At 56.6% G+C, this 18,142-nt stretch overlaps 2 long non-coding RNA genes across 3 annotated transcripts in view; one reads left to right on the plus strand and one right to left on the minus strand.

Moving 5' to 3' along the window:
* LOC144340039 (uncharacterized) overlaps positions 1–4,445 on the minus strand; it is a 32,403-nt gene extending 27,958 nt beyond the window's left edge. Inside the window, exon 1 of the long non-coding RNA XR_013415762.1 lies at positions 4,307–4,445. This is a non-coding gene — a long non-coding RNA (uncharacterized LOC144340039). The remainder of the gene's footprint in view (positions 1–4,306) is intronic.
* A 22-nt stretch (positions 4,446–4,467) lies between these two features.
* On the plus strand, positions 4,468–9,644 carry LOC144340040 (uncharacterized). 2 transcript variants are annotated; one of them, XR_013415763.1, is made up of 3 exons: positions 4,468–4,608; positions 5,456–5,773; positions 9,244–9,644. It is a non-coding gene; the product is annotated as an uncharacterized LOC144340040 (long non-coding RNA). The 2 variants fall into 2 exon arrangements; XR_013415764.1 differs by having other exon boundaries at positions 5,626–5,773.
* Positions 9,645–18,142: the final 8,498 nt, after the last annotated feature.

The raw sequence follows: 18,142 nt of genomic DNA on the forward strand, positions 1-18,142 counted from the left end.
AGCAAAGTGTCCTCCATCCTCAGTCCCTGCCCACTGCCAAAGTGACCCTGATCTCAAGTCAGTCCCTGACACTCTGGGCAAGACCTTCCAGTGCGTCCCCAGCTGTGGGGAGAGCTGAGACCCTGTGATTTGCCCCGGTGCCATCAGACCACACCCCTCCCCAGCTTGGAGCCCTGGGATGTGTGCTGTGCTGTGGGGCGTGGCTGATGTCGTGTTCTGCAGCAGTTCTGCCCAGTGCCACCTCTCCCCCTCCCCGCCAACAGTCTATTTAAAATGCACCCCCCCAACCTCAGCACATCCATCCTCTTTTGTTGGTTTCTTTGTCTGGAGTGCTGGTTTTGGTCTAATACACCATGTACTTCACTCATTTCTCCCCCACCATGTAAGTTTCATGGAGGGTGGGAGTTTAGTAAATTGCTGTTTACCAAGCACATAGAGTAACGCCTTGCACACAGTAGGTGCTCAGTAAATACTTGAGTGCGTGAATTTGCCGCATCTATGGAGAACGGTCTTGCTAACTACAGTAAATTTCATGTTAGCCCCTGTATGGTTTCCACCCTCAATTCTTGGACCCCCATTTTTCTCACGAGAGCCTCCCTGCGGCTGCCAGCCGGCCCCAGCTCAGGGTAGTAGTGGGCGCCTCTCTGGTGGTCGCACTGTGGGCGGCTGTCCATGTGTCCAGGAAGTGCCTGCCTTGCCTGCTCCAGACCCCGGGTGGGCTGCGTGGTCCTGGGCAGTGCGTGGGCTCCATCTGGTGGTCAGGAGTAGGCACTGCGAGTGGAAGGGCCTGCCGTCTGGAAGGTGATTTTCACCTGGGTCCCTGCTGCACCCACAGCCAGAGTCAGCAGGCTTGCACTGCTTGTGTCTCCTCATCAGGAGGTGGCTATTCAAAGAGCAATATAAAGCTAACCTTTTAAGAGAAATGTTAAAGTTTTTGAGATGGAGCTTCCCTCTTGTTGCCCAGGCTGGAGTGCAATGGTGCAATCTCGGCTCACTGCAACCTCTGCCTCCTGGGTTCAAGTGATTCTCCTGCCTCAGCCTCCCACATAGCTGGGATTACAGGTGCCTGCCACCACACCCAGCTAATTTGTGTATTTTTAATAGAGAGGATTTTGCCATGTCCAGGCTGGTCTCGAACTCCTCACGTCAGGTGATCCACCCACCTTAGCCTCCCAGAGTGCTGGGATTACAGGCATGAGCCACCGCACCCAGCAGAAATGTTAAAGTTTAAAATCCCATTGCCTTAGTTCCTCAAAGGTTACACATAGAGTTAGCAGCAAGTCAGCAGTTACTACTAGGTTTACAGTAGAGAAGGGAAACCTGGCCGGGCACCCGGGCTCATGCCTGTAATCCCAGCACTTTGGGAGGCCAAGGCGGGTGGATTGCTTGAGGCCAGGAGTTTGAGACCAGCCTGGCAAGATGGGAAAACCCCATCTCTACAAAAAACAGAAAGGTTAGCAGGACGTGGTGGTGCACACCTGTGGTCCCAGCTACTCCAGAGGCAGAGGCAGGAGGATGGTGTGAACCCGGGAGGTGGAGGCTGCAGTGAGCTGTGAGTGGCACCACTGCACTCCAACTGTCCACAGTGTGAAACCCCGTGTCCACACACAGACTTGTGCACAGGTGTTCATAGCTGCATTACTCACGATAGTCAAAGGATGGAAACACACAAGTGTTCATCAGCTGAGGACAGAATCGACATTATGTGGCCCCTCCATGCAGTGGAATAGGACTTGGTTGTGAAAGGAAGTGTGGGCCAGGCGCGGTGGCTCATGCCTGTAATCCCAGCACTTTGGGAGGCCGAGGCGGGCGGATCACAAGGTCAGGAGATTGAGACCATCCTGGCTAACATGGTGAAACCTCGTCTCTACTAAAAATACAAAAAAAATTAGCTGGGCCTGGTGGTGGGCGCCTGTAGTCCCAGCTACTCGGGAGGCTGAGGCAGGAGAAGGGCTTGAACCCGGGAGGCGGAGCTTGCAGTGAGCTGAGATTGCACCACTGCACTCCAGCCTGGACGACAGATCGAGACTCCGTCTCAAGAATAATAATAAAAGTAAAGTAAAAATGTGGTAACACACTGTAGCACGGGTGCGCCTCAGGGATGTTAGATACAAAAGGACACATGCCGGGTGACCCCCTGACCTGGTGACTCCCTGACCTGAAGTGTCCGGCACAGGAACGTCGGCAGAGGCAGGGAGCAGACTGGTGCTTGTTAGGGCTTAGCGGGGAAGAGACAGGCACTGACAGCTGATGGGTACAGGGCTTCTTTGGGGGCTGATGAGAATGTTCCGGAGTTGGTGGTGGTGGCTGCACAATCTTGTGAATATACTTAGAAATAAGAAACTGTAGGCCGGGCGCGGTGGCTCAAGCCTGTAATCCCAGCACTTTGGGAGGCCGAGACGGGCGGATCACGAGGTCAGGAGATCGAGACCATCCTGGCGAACACGGTGAAACCCCGTCTCTACTAAAAAAATACAAAAAACTAGCCGGGCGAGGTGGCGGGCGCCTGTAGTCCCAGCTACACAGGAGGCTGAGGCAGGAGAATGGCGTAAACCCGGGAGGCGGAGCTTGCAGTGAGCTGAGATCCGGCCACTGCGCTCCAGCCCCCGCGACAGAGCGAGACTCCGTCTCAAAAAAAAAAAAAAAAAAAAAAGAAACTGTATACAGCTGACCCTTGCATGACACGGTCTGAGCCGTGCAGCTCCACTGAAGCGTGGGTGGTTTTCCATGAAAGTTGCCTTCTATTGAGTGTGCCGGCCTCTCACCTCGCCTTCCGCCTGCCCCTCCTCCTCTAGCCCACTTTATTGTAAGAATACAGCATATGACACATAGCATAGGAACCATGTGCTAACCACTGCTGGTGTCACCGGTGAGTTAGGCTTCTGGTCGCCAGCAGGCTGAGTTCCATCTTTGAGGAACACTGCCTAGTTCAGAGGAAAGACTGGAGTTGGAAATTCTGTCAAACCCACTTGAAGAAGCTTGGAACTTTCTAATTTGGGGGCATATTTATCTTACTTCATTCTTATCTTTGCTGAGGCTTCCAGTTCAGAAAGAATGGGCCTGGGGCGGTCTTTATCTTCTCCCAGGACCCCCAGTCGAAGGATCCCTTCCTTTGAGGTGGGGCCCACTTGGATCTGCAGGGGCCTCCCCTCCCTGCAGCGCCCTTGCCCCCCCTTCCCTATTCAGGGGCCCCTGGGACCAGAGACCCCAGCCCTAGGGACACCCTGCTGGTCCTGTGCTGCCACCAGGGCCCCTCTCCTCCCCTCGGGGGTGACCGCGGTGGCCGTAAGGGCCTTGCCAGGGTCTGCTCTGGGCGATTTTCCTCCTTGGGACCCTGGGCTGGGATCCTCCCAGGGCCTGACCCCGCGGACACACGGACTTTATGCGCCGGCTGAACCCAGCATGAGGCCCACTTCATTTCCGTATTCATTCATTCGCCCTGTGAACACTGAGAACGCGCAAATCCGGGCCTCCGGGATGAGCTGAACTGACAGGCCTGAGGGGCGCGGCCCGGGGACGGGGGGGGGGGGGGGGGGCGCGGCCCGGGGACGGGGGGGGGGGGGGGGGGCGCGGCCCGGGGACGGGGGGGGGCGGGGGGCGCGGCCCGGGGACGAGGGGGGGGGCGCGGCCCGGGGACGGGGGGGGCGGGGGGCGCGGGGGGCGCGGGCTCGCTCCAGGCGGAAGTCCCGGGAGAGCCTCTGGGGACTCCAGGGCCGCGGGAATGCGGGGGTTGCAGGGTCGGGATTTGCATTTCCCGCGCTGGGCTGGGGGGCGCCCGAGGCCTGCAGGAGACCCCGGACCCGGGGCTCGGAGTCCAGGAGGTGATTCGGGAGGGCCTGGGATCGAGCCGAGGGGCTGCCCCGCGCCGCTCCCGGGAGACGCGAGGACCCCCAGGAAGGAAGGAAAGCCACGCCCGTCCCCGCCACGTTCCAGAGACTTGGAACCGCGCAAAGGACGCTTCGGACTCGGCCACCCTGGGGGCCTGGCGGCCGCTCTCCCAGGACACGGGTCCGCGGAGGGAGGACGCGGCTCCAGCAGCCAAGGCTGCTCCCCGCCCGCTCCAGCCCGCAGCCCTCCGGGCCCTCCCGAGCCGCGGTCCTGAGAGTTCTCGGGGGTCCCCACCGGGGGCCGGAGGTCGGAGGAGGGAGGGGAGGCCTGCGCTGGACAGCGTCGCGCGGGTGGCAGAGGACGCCCGTGGGTGTCGCCCCCACGCCGGCTGCTCCAGGCCCCCGCCCCGCCGCCGCTCCTGCCCTGACCTGGGAACTCAGGCGCAACAGGCCGGGCTGTGTGGGATTGCAACACGCACCTGATCTTGCAGGTCACTGAAGACGGGGTTTCCATTGTTTACGTCTTTTGAGAAGCGCTGGTCCTGGTGAGCCATCTTCTGTCCATGCAGGCGACTTGCGGGGCACAAAATGCTCCCCGGGCTCACAGCCAGTGTGGAGAACCGCCGGCTGCAGACCAGGCCTGGGCTCTGTAGCTCTGGGGCCACAGGGGGCCCTGGGTGAGTAGCCCAGCTGCGTGGGAGATGTTCCCGAAGACCCTGCTCACAGGGACTCCTAGACCCGGACGTGGCAGGTGGCAGCTGCCCGTGAGATTGCATTTCAGGTAAACGGTGAATAAGATGTTAGCACGGGTGTGTCCCGGAGGGTGTCACCTGAAATACACATTTCACACCAGGGTGTGTATCCCCCGCCACCCCCTGGAGGAAAGTCAGCACAGGCCACAGGATGGATTGATCTAGGGGCCCAGAGCAGGAAGCAGCGAGCACAGAACACCAGGGCTGGGCTGTTGACACCTCTCAGGGCCGCGTGGGTGCTCCCCGTCCACCTCTACATCACAGCAGGGTCTGGGGGCAAGGACATGGTGTCCAGCCAGCAGGACAGGGATGCAGACGGCAGAGGTCATCTGCCTCGAAAGGCCAGGAACTAAGACAGCCCCAAGTCTGGAGGCTGGAAGTCAGGACAGAACTGCCTGGAGACAGGGACCTGTCTTCCAGCTGGCCCTGAAAAGCTGCTCAGGCTCCCGTGGGGGTGGAGGTGAGAATAAGGTAAGAGGCAGCCAAGGAAGGTCCAGTGCAGGGCCAGGAGGCCGGGCTCAGTGCAACGGGACAGTGCAGGACCCTGGTAGGTGGGAGGACAGGACCCCTCCCTGTGGCCCACCAGCCACATAGGCAGCACCCCGCCCTGGCCGGGAGGCACTGGGTACCCGGATGCAGGAGCTGCCAGCCGGGCTGGGGGTCAGGCCTGCTCCTCTCTAAGATACTGTGGGTGCGTCCCCCACCGAGCCCTCCCACAAAACACCAGGCCCCGCCAGGGTAGGGGGAGAGGGAGGCCAGAAGCTGGGTAGGGAGGCGAGGAGGTCTCCAGAGGCTCCATGCTCCTGTCCTGTCAGACCTCACTTAAAACGCACGTGCAGGGGTGACATGACTCAGAACTTCCCTGTGTGACTTCAGAGCCCAAGGAGGCCTTCTGAGCGCAGCGCTGGGTCCCAGGCCTGTGAAGCGGGGCCTGCCAGGGGCCTCCGGGAGCCTTCACGACCATGATACAGCGGCTGCAGGCAGGGTCTGCATCCTGGGTTTCGAAGCAGCATGGGGGGCTGTGTCCTGCACCCTCCCTTCAACAGCTGTGCGCAGGCAGAGGCCGGTGTGGCCCCGGGAACCTTCTCTTGAATGACACTCGCCCCGTAACAGACGCTCCTGAAGGTCCCCTGTGCTGATGAATGCTGAGGTCCTCGGGTCCTCAGAGGTCACCTGTCCCCTCACAAAGTGAAGGTTAGTTCAGGCGCACACTTTGTGGGCTACTTAGACTCCACTGTGATTTACGGACACTAATCCACACGTTCTTCGGGTCCCCTTCGAGCATTTCGGTTACCCCCACTCTTCTGCTATTACAGTGCCGTCATGGGTAACTTTTTTTTTTTTTTTTTTTTTGAGACAGGGTCTTGCCATGTTGCCCAGGCTGGTCTCGAACTCCTGGGCCCAGGCAATCCTCCCACCTCGGCCTCCCAAAGTGCTGGGATTACAGGTGTGAGCTGCCGCGGCCGGTGCTGGGTAATCTTTTGTGTGATCATTCACTATGGGAACAACTCTATCTGTGGGGTGAGTTTGTAGGACGAGGATTCTTCCACCTCAGCCTCCCAAGTGACTGGGACCACAGGCGCACGCACCATGCCCAGCTAATTTTGTTTTTTAGATACATGGTCTTGCCATGTTGCCCAGGCCTGACTTGAACTGACCTCAATCAGTCTGCCCGCCTTGGCCTCCCAACGTGCTGGGATTTCAGGTGTGAGCCACCGTGCTGGCCCTACTGTCTTCTTCTTTTTTTGGTTTCCAAGACAGAGTCTCACTCTGTCCCCCAGGCTGGAACGCAGTGGCACATTCTTGGCTCACTGCAACTTCTGTCTCCAGGGTTCAAGCAATTCTCCTGCTTCAGCCTCCTGAGTACCTGGGATTACAGGCATACACCATCACACCTGGCTAATTTTTGTATTTTCAGTAGAAACAGGATTTCCCCGTGTTGGCCAGGCTGGTCTCGAACCCCTGACCTCAGGTGACATGCCCACCTCAGCCTCGCAAAGTGCTGGGATTACAGGTGTGAGCCACCGTGCCCCTACTGTCTTTTAAATCACTTTTTTCCTACAATTCCTTCTCTATCCTTTGCCCCTTTTCTCTCTGGGCCATTGGTCTGTGGAGGAATCAGAGCGTTTGGCCTGAAGAAGCCCCCACAACCACCCCCGGCCCCTCCACCCACCACGGCCCCCTCGGCTGCCGCCGTCCAGTCCCACCCCACAAGGACTTCAGAGCGCTGACTGCAGGGGGCACAGGGTACCAGAAGGTTCCACCCTGCATGCTTCCAGCTTGGCTGAGAAAGGAGCTGCTGGCCGTGGAGGCTGTCAGGAAAGTGCCCTGAGGGTGGCTGGGAAAGGAGCTGCCAGCCATGGAGGCTGTCAGGAAAGTGCCCTGAGGGTGAGAGATGTACACGAGTCCTCGGGGACGTCTTCAGGAAGGAGCTGAGCAGGTCCTCAGCTGGCCCCACCTCCCCGACAGGTGTACACCCAGTGGGGGCTGAGGTGGGCCCTCCTCTGTCTCTGTGGCCTCCTTGGTACCATGAGCACAGGGCCTGGTCATGGACACCATCAGCCAGGAGTGTCCCTTCCAGAAAGGGAGAGCTGCCCGGGAAGGTGTTCAAGAGTGCCCAGTCCTTCAGTGACAGCACTGTGACCACTCCAGGTGCCTGGCACAGGCAGAGGTGGTGGCCGCCAGAGCTGGGGAACGCTCCCAGGGTGTAAGGCCAAGGCCTCGGTCAGGAGGACGTGATGCTCGGAGTCGCTGGGGTGAAGCTCCGGACCCCGGAGGGAGGACCTGCTCCCCTGATGGGAGGACGGGAGCTGGGGGTCGAGCTCTGCAGATTTTAGCCGCAGCCCTGTCCCTCAAGCCTGCCCAGGCTGGGCAGGAGCTTCTCTGCAGTCTCGGCTGGGCGAGGCCGGGCCGGGCAGGCAGGAGGGGAGGAAGGCGCTCTCCTGAGGCGGAGTTGGGGACTGACGGGGAGAGGCTGTGCATGGGGTCACCCTGCCCGCGATCAGCTGCAGAGGAGCCCGGCCTGTGGACCTGGGATTTGTGGGGGGCACTTCTGTGGGGGCGGGGGGGGCGGTGTCCAGGTGCTGCAGGGCCATAGGGTGAGTGCCCCGTGTGCCCTTGGTGGGTGCCGACTCCCTGCTCAGCTCTGTGCTGACAAAGAAGAGAACCCGCTCTTGTCCTAAAGGACTTAGGCCTGACCCCCGAGGAAAGGCCGGCACAGAAACACTAGGGGTCAGGTGCTCACGCCTGTAATCCCAGCACGTGAGGAGACCAAGGTCGGAGGATGGCCTGGGGCCTCGAGTTCAAGACCAGCCTGGACAGCACAGCGAGACCCTGTCTCTACAAAAATAAAAAAATTGGGCCAGGCGTGGTGGCCCACACCTGTAATCCCAGCACTTTGGGAGGTCGTGGCAGGTGGATCATGAGGTCAGGAGTTCAAGACCAGCCTGGCCAACATAGTGAAACCCCATCTCTACTAAAAATGTAAAAATTAGCCGGGCGTGATGGCGCACACCTGTAGTCCCAGCTGCTCAGGAGGCTGAGGCAGGAGAACTGTTTGAACCCGGGAGGCAGAGGTTGCAGTGAGCCGAGATTATACCACCACACTCCAGCCTGGGCCACAGAGTGAGACTCAAAAAAAAAAAAAAAAAGCCGGTGTGGCAGTGGGTCGTGCAGCCTCGTCCGGCCTCTGAGGAACTGCAGAGACGGAGGGCAGATGGCTCACAGGCCGGAGAGGTGCAGACCGGGGTCGGCTCACCTGCTAGCGACTCCAGGCCCCAACCTCCCTGGCAGCCTCTGCCTCGCCTGCTCACGGCCCTCGGGCAGCCCGGGCTGTGGGCACCAAGGGGTCCTGCCGGCTTCTCAGGCAGCAGAGTCCTCCAGGTCCTGAGTGTACCTCGGGAACATTCAACATTCGGGAGGCAAAGAAGGACGGGAAGGGATTGAAACCGCTCCCTCTACCCACTCCCGCCCGAGGCACCAGAGGCAGCCTCAAGAAAAGCAGAAGGTCCGGCCTGCAGTGGATCTCAGGGCCGCAGGAGGGGAGACCAGGGTGGGGACAAAGGCGGGAACCAAAAAGCCTTGTGGGTTCTAGAACATTCCTAGCTGGGCCTCGATCCATGGCACCGTCGGGGGGTGTGGCCGCCCAGGGGAGGCTGGAGAGGTGAGCTGCAGTCAGGAACCAACCGGCTTCTCTGTAGGCACAGAAGGCCAAAGATCTGACCATCAGCCACTGGCCACAGGGCTGGGCCTTGGCCCAGGGCCCCCACAGCATGAGGGTTCAGGGAAGAATGGCAGAAACCCACCGCTGGGAACCAGGATACCCTGGGACATCACTCCCTGATCTTGGGCAGGCTGCCCTCAGGCCTTCCTGTGCCTCAGTTTCCCCTCTGTGACATGGAGATGGGAGGTTTGTTGTGAGGATTTGTGATGGTAAATCTGGTCCAAAGCTGTGGCGGCCCTGCTGGGAGGACCCCGAGGACCCCACCTGCCTGAGCGGCTGACCACCTGGCATTTGCAGGGCTAGGGCTAGGGCTGGGCCGGGGGCTGGGGGCCGCTCGCCCTGAAGGCTCCTCCTGGTACCTGCCCCTGGTGAATCCAGGCTGCAGCCTGGCCTGGGCCTCAGGCTCTGTGACTTAATGGCACTGTCTCAATATCTTCTACAGCTTCTGTGGTGCTGCCCGGACTCGGCCACAGGGAGGTGGCCTGGCCACGCAGAGGCTGTTTGTGGACCGATGCCAGGCGCACCCTCACCCAGACAAGATTCTCCACTCCGGCCTCATCCTTGCCCCACCCCACACTCAGGGAACCCCCTCCCTATCTTTAAGGCTGATTTCCTCGGTGCGTTCCCTTGGCTACCAGGGCCACGGCGGATAACCTGCCTGACCCCATCCACATGGCTGTCGGTATCCACCTGTCAGCCCCACCTGCGTGTCCTCCTGGAAGGCAGGGCCCGAGTCTCACTCACTCCGCACACCATGGCCTCACCCAGCAACAGACATTGTCCAACAGCCGTAAATGTTTGTTGAATGAACAAGGAGCCTGATAGAGCCGGGGCGGGGCGGGGCGCAGAGGGCGGTGATCAGCAGGAAACAATGATGACCAGGCCTCGGGAAGGAGCCGTGGTTACTCCCGGCAGGCGGGACCCTGCAGTCAGCCCAGATTCCTCACGGCTCCACCCTCAGGACTGGGGAAGGAGAAATCAGAATTCTTGGGAATTATCAGAAATTCTCACAATCATACGTTAGTCTGTATTCGTCCTATAACATGTTCTTTTCATGTTTTTAAATAACATTGACTCACCATCATGATAAGAGTAAATCATTTTCTGTGATAGAATCATACTAAACTTTTCGGGGCTTTTCTATAAAAAGATTTAATAATAAATGCGTGGTTCAGTGTGATTTAAAACAGATCTGGAGGCTGGGCGAGGTGGCTCATGCCTGTAATCCCAGTACTTTGGGAGGTGGAGGCGTGTGGATCACCTGAGACCAGCCTGGCCAACATGGTGAAACCCCATCTCTACTAAAAATACAAAAATTAGCCAGGCATGGTGGCAGGCGCCTGTAATCCCAGCTACTCAGGAAGCTGAGGCAGGAGAATCACTTGAACCCAGGAGGCAAAGGTTGCAGTGAGCCAAGATCATACCGCTGAACTCCAACCTGGGCAATAGGGCAAGACTCCATCTCAAAAAAAAAAAAAAAAACCAGATCTGTACATATGCAGGTTTCTTACAGGTAATAAAAATAAAATAAAAATAATAAACAATAAATAGGCCAGGCACAGTGGCTCACGCCTATAATCCCAGCACTTTGGGAGGTCGAGGTGGGCAGATCATGAGGTCAGGAGTTCGAGACCAGCCTGACCAACATGGTGAAATGCCGTCTCTACTAAAAATACAAAAATTAGCTGGACGTGGTGGCTCATGCCTGTATTTCCAGCTACTCAGGAGGCTGAGGCAGGAGAATTGCTTGAACCTGGGAGGCAGTGGTTGCAGTGAGTTGAGATGGAGCCACTGCACTCCAGCCTGGGTGACAGAGCAAGACTGCATCTCAAAAAAATTAATTTATTTATTTAATTAAAATAAATAAACAAATAAAACAGATCTGGCCATGAGCCACTAGATTGCCTTTATCTTTCTTAAAATACTTTCAATGTTTATCAAGCTGTTTATTCATCATCTAAGAAGTTTTGCTTAATAAGGACAAGATCTAAGAAGTTTTGCTTAATAAGGACATTAAGTTTTAGCAGCATTTCCAAGGATAGGTAGGTTGTAGCAAACACTTGAGCACTAGAAAACGGCGTACAGGCTCCAGGGTAACGTCCAGTACCACGGTGCTCACTCCCGCGGGCAAGGCTGGCACCAGGGGCTGGAAGCGCCCACCTGAGGGCTCCCAGCAAGCAGCCTCGAACACAGGGTGAGGACAGTGTAGGAGGCGTGAGGAGTCCCTGGTGCTGATGGTATGGGAGGCGTGCAGGCTCCCTGGTGCCAATGACACTTGGTCTCATCGTTAGCACCAGACACAGGATTGCACACATACACCCAACACCAGCCTGGAGCCAGGCTGGCCGATTGCTGCAGCATCTCTTCCCATCCCAAAATGTTGACTTCACATGCCTCATTTCCTGCTCCAGCTTCTGACTGGACACCCTGGAGTACTCCAACCAGCAATATATTTTGTGCTAGTCCCACCAAGGCAGGGCTCGAGGGATGGGCTGATGAAAGGCAGGAACGCTTGTTCTTCAAAGATGCAGCTATAGGCCAGAGGTGGTGGTTCATGCCTGTAATCCCAGCACTTTGGGAGGCCGAGGTGGGAGGATTGCTTGAGGCCAGGAATTTGAGACCAGCCTGGGCAATATGGGGGGACCCCCATCTCTTACTAAAAACTATAAAAATTAGCTGGGCTTGGTGGCATGTGCCTGTGGTCCCAGCTAACTCAGGAAGCTGAGGTGGGAGGATCACTTGAGCCAGGAGTTCGAGGCTACAGTGAGCTCTGATCACACCACTGCATTCCAGCCTGGGCAACACAGCAAGACCCTGTCTCAAAACCAATCAACCAACCAACCAACCAAACAAACAAAATGCAGCTGTCCACACAGGAAGCTATATTGTAGCAGGACGAGCCGCAGACAAAACTCCTCAGACACCGGATTAAAGAAGAAAGAGGTTTTTTATTCGGCCGGGAGCGTCGGCGGACTTGCGTCTTAAGAGCCGAGCTCCCCGAGAAAGAAATACTTGGCCTTTTTAAAGGCTTACAACTTTAAGGGGTCCACGTGAAAGGGTCGTGATAAATCGAGCAAGCGTGGGAAACATGACTGGGGGCTACATGCATCAGCTAACAGAACAAAAAGTTTTACAATGCTTTTTTCATACAGTGTCTGGAATTTACAGATAACACAAGTAGTTTAGGCCAGGGGTTGATGTTATTATTATTACTTTGTTTAACTTCTAGGGCCGGGTGATGGTGCCAAGGTTGTCTGTCTATTTATCTTACTTTTGTTTCTCTCTCTCTTTTCTCCTGTCTTGTGAACTGGGCAAGGTGGGGGGAGGAGGGCAGCAGGAGTAATAGTGGTCTCCTTCCTTAATATGAAGTGACCTCTTGTTTTACTGAGACGCTTTGCTTACAAGTTGTTGCAGGAACAGCTCACCTCCCCAGCAGGCTGGGCAGAGCTCTTTCCAGGCCTGTTGAGAACAAAAGGTGTTCCTTGCATGCTTTGGGTGTTCACTTTAGGGTGATCAGCAGGAAACAGTGACCTGCTCACTGCCTCGGGAAGGAGCTGTTCTTGCTCCCGGCAGGCGGGACCCTGAAGTCAGCCCAGATTCCTCACGGCTCCACCCTCAGGACTGGGGAAGGAGAAATCAGAATTCCTGGGAACTGTCAGAAATTCTCACAATCATACATTAGTCTGTATTCGTCCTATAACGTGTTCTTTTCATGTTTTTAAGTAATGTTGACTCACCATCATGATAAGAGTAAATCATTTTCTGTGATAGAATCATACTAAACATTTCGGGGCTTTTCTGTTTACAAAAAAGATTTAATAATAAATCTGTGGTTCAGTGTTATTTAAAACAGATCTGTACATGTACAGGTTTCTTTTTGTTTCTTTTTTTCTTTTCCTTTTTTTTTTTTTTTTTGAGATGGAGTCTCGCTCTGTCGCCCAGGCTGGAGTGCAGTGGTGCGATCTCGGCTCACTGTAACCTCCACCTCCTGGGTTCAAGCCATTCTCCTGCCTCAGCCTCCTAAGCAGCTGGGACTACAGGCGCCCGACATCACGCCCAGCTAATTTTTTGTATTTTCAGTAGAGACGGGGTTTCACCATGTTAGTTAGGATGGTCTCAATCTCCTGACTTCATGATCCACCCACCTCGGCCTCCCAAAGTGCTGGGAATACAGGTGTAAGCCACCGTGCCCGGCCTACCAAGTTTCTTATAGGTAACAAAAATAAAATAAAAATAATAAACAGTATATAAAACAGATCTGGCCATGAGCCACTGGACGGCCTTTATCTTTCTTAAAATATTTCCAACATTTATCAAGCTGTTTATTCATCATTATGGAGATCTAAGAAGTTTTGCTTAATAAGGACATTAAGTTTTAGCAGCATTTCCAAGGATAAGTAGCTTGTAGCAAACACACACTAGAAAACGGCGTACAGACTCCAGGGTAACGTCCAGTACCGCAGTGCTCACCCCTGTGGGCAAGGCTGGCACCAGGGGCTGCGCCCACCTCAGGGCTCCAAACCACAGCTTCCTCCCTACTGGAACCCAGGAGGCTCGTCCAGCAGGAGCAGTTCTCCTCCTTTGTTTGTATGTTTGTTTTGAGACGGAGTCTTGCTTTGTCATCCAGGCTGGAGTGCAGTGGCACCATCTCACCTCACTGCAAACTCCACCTCCCGGGTTCAAACGATTCTCCTGCCTCAGCCTCCCGAGTAGCTGGGATTACAGGCGCCCACCACCACGCCCGGCTAATTTTTGTATTTTAAGTAGAGATGGGGTTTCACCGTGTTGGCCAGGCTGGTCTCAAACTCCTGACCCTCAAATGATCCGCCTGCCTCAGTCTCCCAAACTGCTGGGATTACAGGCGTGAGCCGCCATGCCCAGCCAGTTCTCCCTTTTGTCTTGGTGAAGGACCGCGGGGTGGGGTCCACTGACCGTCAGCAAGACTGTGAAGCAGAAGTTGTCTCGTTGGTGTCCTGGACTCCATGTCCCCTTCTGGAACCCCGACCCTTCCCCAGACAGACACTCTGGAACCCCCACCCTTCCCCAGACAGACACTCTGGAACCCCGACCCCTTCCCCAGACAGACACTCTGGAACCCCCACCCTTCCCCAGACAGACACTCTGGAACCCCGACCCCTTCCCCAGACAGACACTCTGGAACCCCGACCCTTCCCCAGACAGACACTCTGGAACCCCGACCCTTCCCCAGACAGACACTCTGGAACCCCGACCCCTTCCCCAGACAGACACTCTGGAACCCCCACCCTTCCCCAGACAGACACTCTGGAACCCCGACCCCTTCCCCAGACAGACACTCTGGAACCCCGACCCTTCCCCAGACAGACACTCTGGAACCCCGACCCTTCCCCAGACAGACACTCTGGAACCCCGACCCCTTCCCCAGACAGACACTCTGGAACCCCCACCCTTCCCCAGACAGACACTCTGGAACCCCGACCCCTTCCCCAGACAGACACTCTGGAACCCCGACCCCTTCCCCAGACAGACACTCTGGAACCCCGACCCTTCCCCAGACAGACACTCTGGAACCCCGACCCCTTCCCCAGACAGACACTCTGGAACCCCGACCCCTTCCCCAGACAGACACTCTGGAACCCCGACCCTTCCCCAGACAGACACTCTGGAACCCCGACCCCTTCCCCAGACAGACACTCTGGAACCCCGACCCCTTCCCCAGACAGATACCCAGCACTCAGCTCTTGTCCAGCCAGCTCAGGAGCAAGAACTCACTGGCACCTTGGAATGAAGGGTGCGTGAGGCCCTCCTGTACGTGCCCACATGCTAAAGAGAAGACCCATGGGAGGACATTGTGCACCCCGAGGGGGTCGAGTCTTGGGAAAGGCCTAAGTTTTTGCGGTCCGTGAACCCAAAAGTATCTGAGACAAGTCTCAATCAATTTAGAAGGCATATTTTGCCCAGGTTAAGGTGTGCCTGTGACACACCTCAGGAGGTCCTGATGACATGTGCCCAAAGTAGTCAGGGCGCAGCTTCTTTTCATACATTTCAGGGAGACAAGACACGTCATCAACACATGTAAGATGGCTGGGCGCGGTGGCTCACGCCTGTAATCCCAGCACTTTGGGAGGCCGAGGTGGGCAGATCACCTGAGATCAGGCGTTCCAGACCAGCTTGGCCAATATGGAGAAACCCAGTCTCTACTAAAAATGCAAAAATCAGCTGGGTGTGGCGGCGTGCCCCTGTAGTCCCAGTTACTTGGGAGGCTGAGGCAGGAGAATCACTTGAACTGCAGAGGCGGAGGTTGCCGTGAGCCAAGATCGCACCATTGCACTCCAGCCTGGGCAACAGAGCAAGACTCCAACTCAAAATAAATAAATAAATAAATATTAAAATATATATGTGTAAGACGTACATTGGTTTGGTCTAGAAAGGCAGGACAACTTGGGACCACTCGAAGCAGGGCCTTCCAGTTAATAGGTAGATGAGCAACAGAGGGTTGCATTCTAGGTCTCTGATCAGCCTTTCACTGAAAATACAATCCACATGTGAGAGGGGGTAGGGGAAGGGCCACGTGTGCCTTAGTCTGGCTCCATGAAACAACAGGGCAGGGGAAGCAGTCAGATACGCGTTTGTCTCAGGGAACAGAGGGATGACTGAGATCTGTCCTTTGTCTGCACCTGTGAAGGTAAGCTGTCCACTCACATTGCCAGGGTGAAATCCCACACAACTGCTCTAGGGTAAAGATCTTGAGCCCCACAGGGAATTTCCTTGTGCACAAATTGTGAGTGAGATGTGTGGCTTTTTTTTTTTTTTTTTTTTTTTTTTAATCTCTGTAGCTGTCTTATTTGGGAATAAAATGGGAGCAGGTTTGCCTGATACAGTTCCCAGTGTGACTTTTCCCTTTGGCTTAGTGACTGTGGTCCCAAGATTTATTTTCCTTTCTTTTTTTTTTTTTTTTTTTTTTTGAGACGGAGTCTCACTCTGTCACCCAGGCTGGAGTGCAGTGGCCGGATCTCAGCTCACTGCAAGCTCCGCCTCCCGGGTTCACACCATTCTCCTGCCTCAGCCTCCCGAGTAGCTGGGACTACAGGCGCCTGCCACCTCGCCCGGCTAAGTTTTTGTATTTTTAGTAGAGACGGGGTTTCACTGTGTTACCCAGGATGGTCTCAATCTCCTGACCTTGTGATCCGCCTGTCTCGGCCTCCCAAAGTGCTGGGATTACAGGCTTGAGCCACCGCGCCCGGCCGATTTATTTTCCTTTCACAGGTCCTTGAGAACTAACAAGGTAGCCACCCACAGCTTCATGAACGCAGGCAGAGGACATGAGACTCCTGGGTCAGACACAAAGGTCTTTATCACCCCCGGTAGCACAGAGGCAGGGCCAGCATGTCCGGGCACCACAGCTCCTGAGCCTCAGCTCCCGTTGGGGGATGTGAAGAGGGCGAGGTACCCCTGCAAGCAGGGGTGTGCATTGCAGGAGGTGACCCTGTTCTCATAGAACCCGAATCTTTTATAACAGGCAGTCAGCATACCTGTCCTGAGCTCCTGAGTGAGACCCTCTCTCTTTCTTCCAAGGATGTCTGCTGTACAAGCGTCCCTGAAAAGACAACCTGAAACAAAGGCTCTGGTCACAACTCTACAAAAATACCAGAGACCCAGGGAGAGTCACCTCCCAGCCAGAGGATCCTCTGGGCTTCCACCGTGGAGCAGAGGAGCTTTGTTAGGCAGTGGACTGGGGGAGACATTTGGGAGCAAGGCCCAGGAGTGGTCAGTGCTGGCCTGGGGCAGGGCAGAGCTGACTTCCCTCAGCTCACACAGACATCTCAGAGAAGCACTGGCTGGGGGCCCCTGGCCATGACTGCCAACCACAGGGGCACAAGGACAAGAGTGAGAGTAGCCTTTGCTGCTGCTTGCAAAGCCCTGGAAAGAGCCAGCCCTGGGCAAAGCCAAGAGTCGCAAGGAGCAGGGGTGTCCTGTGGCAGCCTTGTCCATCCCTGTCACTCTGCCCGTCACCTCCTGGGGCGTCTCTGGAAGATCTGAGGCTTCCATGCAGAGCCCCACCCAGACTGGTTCTCCTGGAAATGCCAGCTCCTCCCTGCTCCGGGGACCTGCCTTTCCCTGAACAGGCCCCTCTGTCTCAGCAAGATGGCAAGCTCAGCTTGTTCACACTCACATGTAAATGACTGAATGACGAGAGCCTCCCGGGCAGAGGAGGGATCAGGGAGCGGACTGGGTCTGTCAGGAGGGTTTTCCCCAGGAGGATTGGGAGACGTTTCTCAGGGGCTGGGGTTGGGTGGAGGGACCTGCCTGCTTCAGCCCTGCCCAGGAGGCATGGGGGCACCCAGGGATGACTGAGGAAGGGGCTCAAGCGCAGTGTGGGGCTGTGTGTGGGAAGGCAGCAGCCAGGTGGAGGCCCAAGGGGAAGGGAGTGAGTCAGGGGGGGCAGTCAGACAGGCTTGCCCTGACTCAGACAGGTGCGTCAGGAGGCGGGCCCAGGACAGGTGTGTGTGTGTGTGTGTGTGTGTGTGTGTGTGTGTGTGTCTGTGTGTGTGTGGGGGGGTGCACGCTCTTCAGCTCAGCCTTTCAAGCCAGGGCTGCCTCTGTCCCAGATGCTGCCTCATCTGGGGTCACATCTGACCCTTCTGTGGCTGGAAACAGCACCGCCAGCCACTCCTGAAGTCACTTGCCTTCCCTAGGGCTTTGGTGCCCAGGGCACCGTGCACATGTGCTCTGGGAAGGAGCAGCACAGGCCGTGCTCACCTGGGCCAGGAGGGCAGGGCCTCAAGGCTGCAGGGAGACTCAGGGGAGGGGAGAGGGCTGAGGGTGCTGGGAGGATTGGGGGGATTGGGAGGTGCTGTTTCCCACCCCCAGGTGGCTGGAAGCGAGCACAGTGGCCCAAAGCCCCTCCAGGTGAAGGAAGAGGGAAAGGTCCTGGGAACCGTCCATGCACCTGTGAGTGGGGCCAAGGCCTTGCCCCAGGACATGGCGAACCCTGCACGGCCCAGCGCAGCGATCGGGTGACCCGCGCGGCTCCGGTTGCTTCCCAGTTACTCTTGGCCATGCACGCAGCCTGGAAGCTGGAGCTCTGCGCTGGTTTCACAGCCCTGGAGCCTGGGGGAAGAACCAGTCGCCTGAATGGGGATGGGGAGGCACAGGGGTGCCAGGGGGCCCTTCCAGGGGGTGCAGTTCTGCCATTCAAGGTCCAGAAAAATGACACAGGAAGAAGAGTTAGAACAGATTCTGAATCGTTCAGCCTCAGCAGGAAGGAAACCCCATCCCTGCTCCACCACCTTGAGGACCTAGTGCCAGGCACAGAGGGACAGGCGCTGCAGGACCCCGTGTATGCGGCCCCTAGAATTCTC

This window comes from Macaca mulatta, chromosome 3 (assembly GCF_049350105.2).
Source record: "Macaca mulatta isolate MMU2019108-1 chromosome 3, T2T-MMU8v2.0, whole genome shotgun sequence".
Lineage (NCBI taxonomy): Eukaryota > Metazoa > Chordata > Mammalia > Primates > Cercopithecidae > Macaca > Macaca mulatta.